Source organism: Natator depressus, chromosome 5 (assembly GCF_965152275.1).
Source record: "Natator depressus isolate rNatDep1 chromosome 5, rNatDep2.hap1, whole genome shotgun sequence".
NCBI lineage: Eukaryota > Metazoa > Chordata > Testudines > Cheloniidae > Natator > Natator depressus.
This window is the reverse complement of record NC_134238.1, coordinates 63,095,067-63,106,661: the sequence shown is the minus strand read 5'-3', so window position 1 is coordinate 63,106,661 and position 11,595 is coordinate 63,095,067.

The window sequence follows — 11,595 nt, the reverse complement described above, 5'->3', positions numbered from 1 at the left end:
TTGGTTTTGTAGTGAGGACTCTTTGGGAGCACGAGTGGGTGGTGATGAAAGAAACAGACAGGGAGCTTGCGAGCTTTTTAAACCGAGCCCAGTTACCCCAGCCTCTCATGCCTAGGGATGCTCTTTTTGGGGGGAGGACGAACGCCATCCGTCTATATTATAAACCTAAGCCCGGGGAAGAAATCCACTATTATGATTTTACCAGCTTGTACCCTTTTGTAAACAAAACGAAAGACTACCCTATCGGGCACCCCGATATAGTTTATGACAAATTTGGACCCCTTGCAAATTATTTTGGAATTGCAAAAGTTAAAGTGTACCCCCCACGAGGCCTCTTTTTCCCATTGTTACCTGTCAGAGTGGGCGGCAAGCTTATGTTCCCACTATGCCGAACCTGCGCGGAAACCGTGCAGCGGGAGACGTGCACCCACACTGACGAGGAGAGGGTCATCCTGGGGACTTGGTGCACTGTGGAATTGAACGCAGCCATAGCGAAGGGGTACGTGGTGGCTAAAATCTATGAAATCTGGCATTTTAATGAAAAATCTGATAAACTCTTTTCGGAGTACATAAAATTACACCTCCGCCAGAAACAAGAGGCTTCAGGGTATCCCAGCTGGTGCACAGACGAAGACAAACAAAATAAGTATGTTAACGATTTCTACCAGAAAGAAGGCGTGCTTTTACGCCGACACGAGATCAGGCTAAACCCCGCTAAACGCCAAATTGCTAAACTGTTTTTAAATTCTCTGTGGGGTAAATTCGGCCAAAGAACCAACCTACCCAATACCAGCATCGTGAGAGACCCTGACGAACTCTTTCAGTACCTATTTTCCCCCAACTACGAGGTTTCATCCTGTGAGTTTATCGACGATGAAACAGCGTGCGTATCTTGGAAGCACGCAAAAGACCGTTATTCTGTCTCTGACAATACCAATGTTTTCATAGCCTGTTTCACCACCGCTTATGCCCGCTTAGAACTATACAACCTCCTAGACGGATTGCAAGAGCGGTGCCTGTACCACGACACTGACTCTGTGATATTTGTGAAAAGGGAGGGGGCCTGGAATCCCCCTCTGGGGGATTATTTAGGGGACCTCACGAGCGAGATCCCACCAGATCAACACATCACCGAGTTTGTGTCGGCAGGCCCAAAAACATACGGGTACAAACTGTCGGGAGGAAAGGCTTGTATGAAGGTCAAAGGTATTACCCTGAACGTAGCAAACTGTGAAAAGATCAACTTTGACAGTTTGAAAGATCTAGTCCTGGACTATTGCACGGGTCTGCGAGAGAACCCCTCAAAAAAGATAGAGGTGCAGCAACCCTCTATTGTAAGAAACAAAAATCAGTGGCAAATAGAGACAAAAACCCTTAAAAAAACACAGAAAGTCGTTTACAACAAGAGGGTCCTAGGAGAAGGGTTTAAAACCCTGCCCTACGGTTTTTGAAAAATGGATACGAGGTGGAGACACCCCTTTTCTGCAATTCTCGCGGGGCCTAGCAACTGCGGGAAAAGTTACTTTATAAAAAATGTATTGGATAATGCCAAACAAACATTGTCTGTTACGCCTGAGAATATTGTGTGGTGTTACAGTTGTTGGCAACCCTTGTATAAAGAACTGCTCTGTAAATACCCCTTTATCAATTTTGTGGAGGGTCTGCCTGATGCTTTTGACGATGACCGTTTGTTTCCTACCAATAAAGTGAACATGATTATCATAGACGATCTGATGAACTCCGCTTGTGAAAGCGATGAAATCGAGAAAGCCTTTACCAAGTACGTGCATCACAGGAACCTGAGCATTATGTATATAGTTCAGAACGTATTTTGCCAGGGAAAAAAGAGTCGCACTATTAACCTAAACACAAAATACATGGTTCTGTTCAAAAACCCCAGGGACAGATTACAAATTGCTACACTCGCTCGGCAAATGTACCCCGGCAAAGCTCAGTTCTTTCTAGAAGCTTTTGAGGATGCTACCAAAAGGCCTTATGGCTACCTGGTGGTGGATTTAAATGCTTCCACACCAGAAGCTTATAGGCTAAGAACTGGTCTTTTCCCTCCAGACTGGCCGGCAGTTTATACTTTAAAAAGAACAACAGCCCTGTATAAAAAGAGATGAATTATTGGCAGGTCCCTTTTTAGCAGCCGGGGTTGCTGACTGAAAACATGTCTAGCTGCGTGAAAAGAAACCTGGGCCTTTTAAAATTACTTAGCAAATCGTCCCCACAGCAAAGGAGGGCTATACTGTGCTCGGCCTCTGACGATCTAGTAGCAGCCATCTCAGAAATAGCGCTCAACACCTTAAAAGGAAACGTACCTTTAACACCGAAGCAAGTGCGTGTGCTGAAAAAGAAACACACGCTTATAAAAACTTTGTGTAATAAAAGGGTTTCACTTAAAAGAAAGAAGCGTCTGGTGAAGCAGTCTGGGGGGTTTATAGGACCCCTGTTAAGTTTTGCTATCCCTCTGATAACGGGGCTTTTAACTAATCGATAATGGAGTATGCAGAAAAAATGTACCTGGTGCCCAGCCGGCAGTTGGAGCAATTAAGTGCTCCCCCTCCGGCAGAGGAAAATATCAGAACGACTGCAACTCGCTTACTGGATGCTGAAATGAAATCTGTTCTTCAAAGAACTGACTTAGGTGAATATGAAAAGGCTAAACTTTACAGCACCGTGCTTCAAAGGTACCTAACGTACGTGAAGCAGAGCGATGTGGACAAAGGAAAACTAAGTCTGTTTCTACCAGAACAGGAACAGAGTGTGACTGCCAAACCCTCCGAAACACCAAAGACCTCAGACTCTGTTGCTCAGGAGGTGTTGGATAACGTGAATAAGCGTTATAAGAAAAATGCATCAGTATTGCTAAATAAGCTGGGCCAAGATAAAAACATTTCTTCATGGACCGATAAAGGGTCTTTTGTGTACAAAGGCTCTGTGGTTAATGGTTCTAACATGCTCGACTTAGTCAGGGCCGTCACCCAGACGCGCTCTGTTCCTAGCAGACATGTACCTAAAGGATGGGATGTGTTTATGAATGCCATGGCGGAACTGAACATGCCATCTTCCATCATGGGCAATGCAACCAACAGAGATCTTTTGGAACGCCTCAAGGCCTCAATCGCCGACACCGGTGTGGACCAAGAAACAGTGACCCCTTTTTTGCCATCTAAAAAACGAAAATTGGCTAAAAGAGCCGAATGGCTCAGTTTGTGATCTTTTTCACGTTCTATTTTTTTTTTTAAAACTGGTAATGTTTTGCTTTAAATAAAACATTTCTGAATTGGGTCATTGTGTTTTGTTTTTTTTTTTTAAAAAACCACGCCAAACATCGATTGTCTTTAAACTCCCCACCTGGGGTGCTTTATTGGGTAACATGACTATGAAAATCGTTGCAAGATACGCATGTCTGGGCTTGTTGAAACATGCTTTGAGCAAGGCTAGGCATGGCCAAGTATTTAAATTTATTTTTTACAAAATTCATCACCATCCGGTCGTTTTGCACTAAGTCATTAGAATACAATTTTAAAATCCGGTCAAAAGATAAACCCTTGCTACGATGGTGTAAGAAAAACACGCAGTGATAGCCGCAGGCAACGGAGCTGGGGTCTTGTAATTGTCTGTTGTGAAACACAATGTCTGTGGCATTTTTGTTTAAAAATTTCATAATGCTTTTAGGAAAGAACACACTGTTCGGGGGATGCCCGTATGAGTCAAAAAACTCTCCAAGGTTACGCTCCACCAGATACACGGCAAGCCAGTGTTCACCCGGTCGGCTGTGTGGATGTGTGTTGACCACCAAACCTAGGGGTCTCTGAGACAGCTTGCCGCCAGGGAGCCAATCGCAGGGAAACACGTCTAAGAAATTCTTTTTCGTGTAAGGGTCTGTTGATAAGACACGTGAGAGCTGCACGGTGTCCATGTTCACATGTAGTCAAACAGAACATTTCTCCTCTGATTTATCTCTATGACGTTGTCAAAAACCCCATACACGATCATATTGACGGTAATGGTTAAAGCCTTCCCAAAACGAATTTCTGCTCTCAGGTTCCCGGTTTTAATCAGGGAATAGTGATCGGCGCATTCCTGGTCGGGGGACAGGTCAAAGGCAAACATGGTGTAACCCTGTGCAAACTCCTCACGGTCGATTAACAGAGAACGATCTTTCATGTGTTTACCGGCCGTCTGTACCAGATTCATGTATTCTCTCACGCAGCGTCCTGCCTCGAAGTCTGGTTGCAGAGGCTTGGTCGGTATCTGCTCACCATCCACATACAAGGCCACAAAATTAATATCGTAATGCTTAAAATGAAAGGGATTTTTAGCGTAACTTCCGCTAAAGGCATCGTTATCCACGAACCCCAGGACAAGCATTTTGGGCAACTGTCCCAAGAACAGGTTCTCCTGGTTACTGACCCTGCTGCCCGCAGGGATGCTAAACACTTTCATTCCCACACGGTCCACGGGGTATTTGGCATTAGCGGTAAGCAGGGCCTCGGCATGCCCCAGACGAACGCTCGGGGCCACACGTACTTTCTTCACGAAAAGGGATGCTGATAGAATGCGCAGTTTAAAGCCTTCGGTTCCGCTGCCCATTAAACAGAAAGGATCTTTACTGCGCGTCAGTTTAATTTTCACATCCACTCCGTTCAACAATAGTTTTTCTTGAAAAAACAGGTCGCTGTGTAGATGACCCAGAAGCTCTACTGTTCTGCTTTGAGCGGTCAGCTTTGCACGCCTCACAAACCCTAGATTCTCGCCATCCAAGTCTGTGTCTTCCTGTTGTCCGGCAGTGTCTTTGTAAAAGAGGCCAGCGGAAAATTGCGTGGCGAGGGTGTCGTTGCTGTAATTGAGCACCGATTCTACAAAGGCCCTGTAAGGGTAACAGTTGTTGCTTTGGCTTACAAGACGGTCTCCGAGCGTGACATCCAGCTGACTAAAAATAGAGGCCACTGGGTAATTCACCAGGCCCACCTCGGCACCCGCGTTGAGTTCAGTTCCGTCTCCTTTTACAATCTTGCAACACAGGTACAGCAGTGTGTTGTTTAAATCCATATAATCTACGCCATTCCCTGCTATAAAGAAGTCAATGGGGGCAGACTCCGTAACGGCCGACAGAGGTGGCACCTCGATGTAGATGCTTTTCTCAATGCTGGTCTGCGTAGGGGCTATTTGGAACAAGTCTAGTTCGGATTTGGTGCATTCTTCAGACCCGCAGTGAACGAAAGCCATGTTGATTAAAATATATCTCTCGTATCAGCCGGCGAGTGTTTCCTCTTTCGCCCAGGCTTCCTCTTGGACTTTCGCTTATGGCCGACCCTGCGGGTCAAAGCCCTTCTTTTAAAGGGTTTCGGGGGACCTGCGCGTTGCGGGTATGACGCATTTCTCTTTCTCTTCTTCCTCCTTTTAATGTACATCAGCCCCGATCCTTCCTGTGAAGCTGTGTTCCCCACCTTCTCCAGAACAGCGCGGGAGACGTGACCTACCACGTCTTTAGCTATGTTTTGAGCGGCGGTTTTTACGTGGGGTTTAATAATCTCTAGCCCCCTCCTCAAAAGCGGTACGGCTTTTCGAAAGAGGCTACGGAATATTCCACCCACGCCTGCCCCATACATCACGGGGGCCCCATGATATCCGGGAAGGGCGTATCCCGCCTGGGCTTTGTAATAGTTTCTGTAGACGTTGGGGTCGCCGTAATTTTTTAGGATCGCCATAATACTGTTTTGCTTTTTTAGAAAACTCGCTCTCTCCGGGGGCGCAGGTGTAGCTTGATGATCACCTTGCCAAAGCGAAATGAGACGCTTTTGTTCTGATCTGTCTTTATTTCAATGGTAATTGTGTCGATGTGGTGTTTACTGATAGGGACGTAATGAGGTTTATCGTAGGTGATGGTGACAAACTCGTTGTTCCTTCCTTGGACGGGGACACAACATAACAGGGGAACAGAAAAATCCCCCACAAACTGATGTTCTACGATATCCGTGTACAGATACAAGGAATTAAAACCCCCTGTAATGTCTGCCGAGAAAGGGAATTTTTGGACGCTGTGTTTGGGGCCCAAGCCCAGAATGTTAGCTAGCTCCCCGCTGGTAGAAAACATATAAGTAAAAGCGGCGGATTTAAGTCTAATTTTTCTACCCACAGGGTCATAGTTCATGACCATCTCAGGCGGTCCGGGGTGACGAGCTATGATACTGTTCATATGATCCAGTAATTCGGGTATGGACGCGTAATAACCTCGTCGTAGGATGAAACTCCATGCCATATCTCCAAAGGTGACTTCAAAAGGGGTGTCTTCGTTGATAGTGTTCCAGCTGTGCGGGTATTGTATTTCCACTAACCCCACCTCCCAGGCACCCCGGAGATCCAAGGGCTTAATTAGCCGTATTGTAAAGTTCGAGCTGGTGTTTTGGGGAAAAACTGCAGCGCTGGCGTTGCTGGGCAAAGTAATGTAAAACCCGCCGTCGCTCATCTTCTCTGACTTTGCGGGGAGGAATAACTTTTGTTTGTTTGTTGTTTGCATCTAAATGTCACAGAGTTGAGAAGCTTTCACCCAGCTGTTAAACTTATCAGGCCACCCCAACCATTTTACCAGTAGTTGCTTTTTTCTCCCTTTTCCTTTCTCCGCTAGAACTTTTTCAACCCTGTAAATCCTGTCTCGTTTGGGGTTTACTTTTTGTAATTCTTCAGGGTAAAAAGATCCAGTAACTGTCTCACCCTCGTAGTCTTTTAATCGGTATACAGGTCTCTGACCCCTGGTTAAGGCTTCATCCACTATGAATATCTCATCGGTAAATGTCTGTTCATAACCTTTTTCAAAAGCTCCTTTGGTTTTAGATAGTCTCACGTGGTCGCCTTTTCGAAAAGGGGCAACAACCGGTTTTATTTTAAAATCATCTCCATAAACCATTTTCCATACCTTCAGAGAATTTGAAGGGTTAACATCAGCGGGTCTGGTATGTATAGTTCTGTGAAAGCTCTGGTTGTAACTCTTTATAAAGTCAGGTAACACATCGATGTAGCGAAAGGTGTTATGGGCTGTAAAATATCTCCACATCCTAGTTTTTAAAGTTCTGTTAAACCGCTCCACAACCCCTGCTTTGACTTCATTATTAGTAACAAAATGGTGAATGCCATGCCGTTTTAACAATCTGCTTAAGGGTTTGTTTAAAAATTCTTTCCCCCGATCGGTTTGTAATTTTTGAGGCACACGCCCTTCGCTAAAAATAGCTTTAAAGGCCTTGCATACCTCACCACTCGTCTTGTCCCTTAGGCCTAAGGCCCAGGCATATTTGGATAGAATGTCTACCACTGTTAAGATGTACTTAAAATTGCTGTTCTGTTTGGAGAACTGGTGCATATCCACCAAATCTGCCTGCCATTGCGCATCCACATCTGAAACAATGGTCTTGTTTCTTTTAAAACGTATTCGAGCCGGTTTGTGTAAAGTATAAGCATCCTGGTCTGAAAGCCAAGCTGTTACTTGTCTTCTATTTAAAGTTTTACTATGCTTTTTGGCCACTTGAAAAAGAGGGTTCACCCCGCCAAAGCTCCCAACTTCCCTGGGGGTGTAATATATTTTCTTTAAAAGAGCCGCCTGTGGAGACATGACTGTTACTGGTACCATCTTTTACTAACACAAGTGTGGGTGGGGGACAACATTCATATTAACACGTTTAAATAAGTTTTATTAATCGCCTGGTTTAACACAACCTTTTACAACCGCCTGTAAAAATGGACGCCATGACTCCTAACATGAGGGTGTCTGTGCTGGTTCATTCTTCCATTTTGTCCTTTTCCTCTTGAGATCTGTGTCTCAGACATGAGCAAAAACAGCTGACGCATGATACATTTACTCCCACAGGGCTACCGATGTGTAAGTTCTCAAAGGCCTCCAGAAAGGCATCATCGAGCTGTTGAGAGATTTTTTTTTTCAAAAAAGAAACAGCGTAAGCACACCACTGCTTGGTTTTTGATTTACACAATCCCTGATTCCTAGCCCTCCCCCCCCCACCCCCATTACACACCCCCACCCCGACTGTCACTTCTTAAACATTCATTTACCTGAGCCACATCTTTTTCATTCACCTTGTCCGCCCGTAACTCCCCCAAGCCGTGATCACCTTCCACCTCTCGGGGGGTGGACAACAAGAGGCCATCACGCTCATCGTGGGGCCTCACAAGCAGCCGGGTTTCGGGGTCGGTTTCCGGTGTGTCCATCAACGGCTGGGCCAAAGGGCCCTCCTCAGAACTCTCGCTGATGTAGCGCTTTCTCCATACAAGTCCAAAGGCCTTCGGGGCTAAAACAAAGTCCGAAGTTCTCACGGGGGTGGTGAAGGAGTCCATGTTTCCACGATTTCTAAAACACGCGCTCTTGGTAAAAGACAGCCTCTTCTGCCCGACGCTGGGCCTTATGGGGTGATGGTGCTGCGCTCTGATTGGCAGAGGGGTCATACGCCCCTCTTCTGGGTGGTTCACCCCACCCCAGAACCTGCCCTATTTTGGTCAAATCTGCTCTCGGGCCGGCCTGATTGGTAGAGGTTGGTGGGAGGAGTTGTTAGAGGGGTCACACGAATCATTTCCGGACGGGTCACCCCGCCCCCGGAACTCATCCTAATTGGTCAAATCTCCTCTTGGTCCTATCGGAACAAAACCCCTCCTGATTGGTAGCGGGGTGGGGGGAGGAGTTGTTAGAGGGGTCACAAGACCCACTTCCAGAGAGGACACCCCCACCCCGGAACTCGCCCTGATTGGTCAAAGCTCCTCTCTGGGAGGTCCTACGGGGCAAAACCCATCCTGATTGGTGGGGGGGGGGAGGAGTTGTTAGAGGGGTCACAAGACCCACTTCCGGAGAGGACACCCCGCTCCGGAACTCGCCCTGATTGGTCAAAGCTCCTCTTGGGGGGGAAGTCCTACGGGGCGAAACCCATCCTGATTGGTAGAGGGCAGTGGGAGGAGTTGTTAGAGGGTTCACATGACATACCTTGCTTCCGGTCACGTGGCAGCCTTGACCCTGGAAGTAATACCCCATGGGGCAGGACTTCCGGTGGGGGGGGGGGAGGGGGCAGAGGTCAAGGGGTGGGGTTAAAGGGGTCAAGGGGTGGGGTGGGTGTCACATGACACACCTTGCTTCCGGTCATGTGGCAGCCTTGACCCCGGAAGTAATAACCCATGGGGCGGGACTTCCGGTGGGTGGGGCTAAGGGGTCAAGGGGCGGGGCTAAGGGGTCAAGGGGCGGGGCTAAGGGGTCAAGGGGCGGGGCTAAGGGGTCAAGGGGCGGGGCTAAGGGGTCAAGGGGCGGGGTCAGGGTTTGATTGATGGTAGGGCCCTTATACTACTTACACAAATGCTAGAAGTCTAAATAATAAGATGGGTGAACTAGAGTGCCTCGTGTTAAAGGAGGATATTGATATAATAGGCATCACAAACCTGGTGGAGTGAGGACAATCAATGGGACACAATCATTCCAGGGTACAAAATATATTGGAAGGACAGAACAGGTCATGGGGGGAGGGGGGGCGCGGGCGGGCACTGGCACTATATATGAAAGAAAATATAGAATCAAATGAAGTAAAAATCTTAAATGAATCCACATGTTCCATAGAATCTCTATGGATAGTAATTCCATGCTCTAATAAGAATATAACAGTAGGGATCTATTATCGACCACCTGACCAAGACAGTGATAGTGATGATGAAATGCTAAGGGAGATTAGAGAGGCTATCAAAATAAAGAACTCAATAATAGTGGGGGATTTCAATTAGCCCCATATTGACTGGGTACATGTCACCTAAGGACGAAATACAGAGACAAAATTTCTTGATACTTTAAATGACTGCTTCTTGGAGCAGCTGGAACAGGAACCCGCAAGGGGAGAGGCAATTCTCGATTTAGTCCTGAGTGGAGCGCAGGATCTGGTCCAAGAGGTAACTATAACAGGATCGCTTGGAAATAGTGACCATAATATAACAACATTTAACATTCCTGTGGTGGGAAGAACACCTCAACACTGTGGCATTTAATTTCAGAAAGGGGAACTATGCAAAAATGAGGAGGTTAGTTAAACAGAAATTAAAAGGCACAGTGACTAGAGTGAAATCCCTGCAAGCTGCATGGACACTTTTTAAAGACACCATAATAGAGGCCCAACTTAAATGTATACCGCAAATTAAAAAACCACAGTAAAAGAACTAAGAAAGGAGCCACCGTGGCTTAACAACTATGTAAAAGAAGCAGTGAGAGATAAAAAGGCATCTTTTAAAAAGTGGAAGTCAAATCCTAGTGAGGTAAATAGACAGGAGCATAAACACTGCCAAATTAAGTGTAAAAATGTAATAAGAAAAGCCAAAAAGGAGTTTGAAGAACAGCTAGCCAAAAAACTCAAAAGGTAACAACAAAATGTTTTTTTAAGTCCATCAGAAGCAGGAAGCCTGCTAAACAACCAGTGGGGCCCCTGGAGGATCGAGATACAAAAGGAGCACTTAAAGACGATAAAGTCATTGTGGAGAAACTCAATGAGGTGGCAAAGTTTGCAGATGATACTAAACTGCTCAAGATAGTTAAGACCAAAGCAGACGGTGAAAAACTTCAATCACTTTGTTTTGTAAGATCTTTTCGGGCACAAGATGGCAAATGAAATTTAATGTGGATAAATGTAAAGTAATGCAGATTGGAAAAAATAACCCCAACTATACATACAATATGATGGGGGCTAATTTACCTACAACTAATCAGGAAAGAGATCTTGGAGTCATCATGAATAGTTCTCTGAAGATGTCCATGCAGGGTGCAGCAGCAGTCAAAAAGCAAACAGGATGTTAGGAATCATTAAAAAACGGATAGAGAATAAGATGGAGACTATCTTATTGCCCTTATATAAATCCATGGTATGCCCACATCTTGAATACTGCATACAGATGTGGTCCCCTAATCTCAAAAAAAGATATACTGGCATTAGAAAAGGTTCAGAAAAGGGCAACTAAAATGATTAGGGGTTTGGAACGGGTCCCGTATGAGGAGAGATTAAAGAGGCTAGGACTTTTCAGCTTGGAAAAGAGGAGACTAAGCTATGATAGAGGTATATAAAATCATAAGTGGCGTGGAGAAAGTGAATAAGGAAAAGTTATTTACTTGTTCCCATAATATAAGAACTAGGGGCCAGCAAACAAAATTAATGGACGGCAGATTTAAACTAAATAAAGGAAGTTCTTCTTCACACAGCGCACAGTCAACTTGTGGAACTCCTTGCCTGAGGAGGTTGTGAAGGCTAGGACTATAACAGGGTTTAAAAGAGAACTAGATAAATTCATGGAGGTTAATTCCATTAATGGCTATTAGGCAGGATGGGTAAGGAATGGTGTCCCTAGCCTCTGTTTGTCAGAGGGTGGAGACGGATGGCAGGAGAAAGATCACTTGAGCATTATCCGTTAGGTTCACTTCCTCTGGGGCTCCTGGCATTGGCCACTGTCCACAGACAGGATACTGGGCTGGATGGACCTTTGGTCTGACCTAGTATGGCCATTCTTATGTTCTTAATCACCTGTTTGAGATACTTGCTCATCCAGCTTGGTCTGCAACCCTTCCCTATG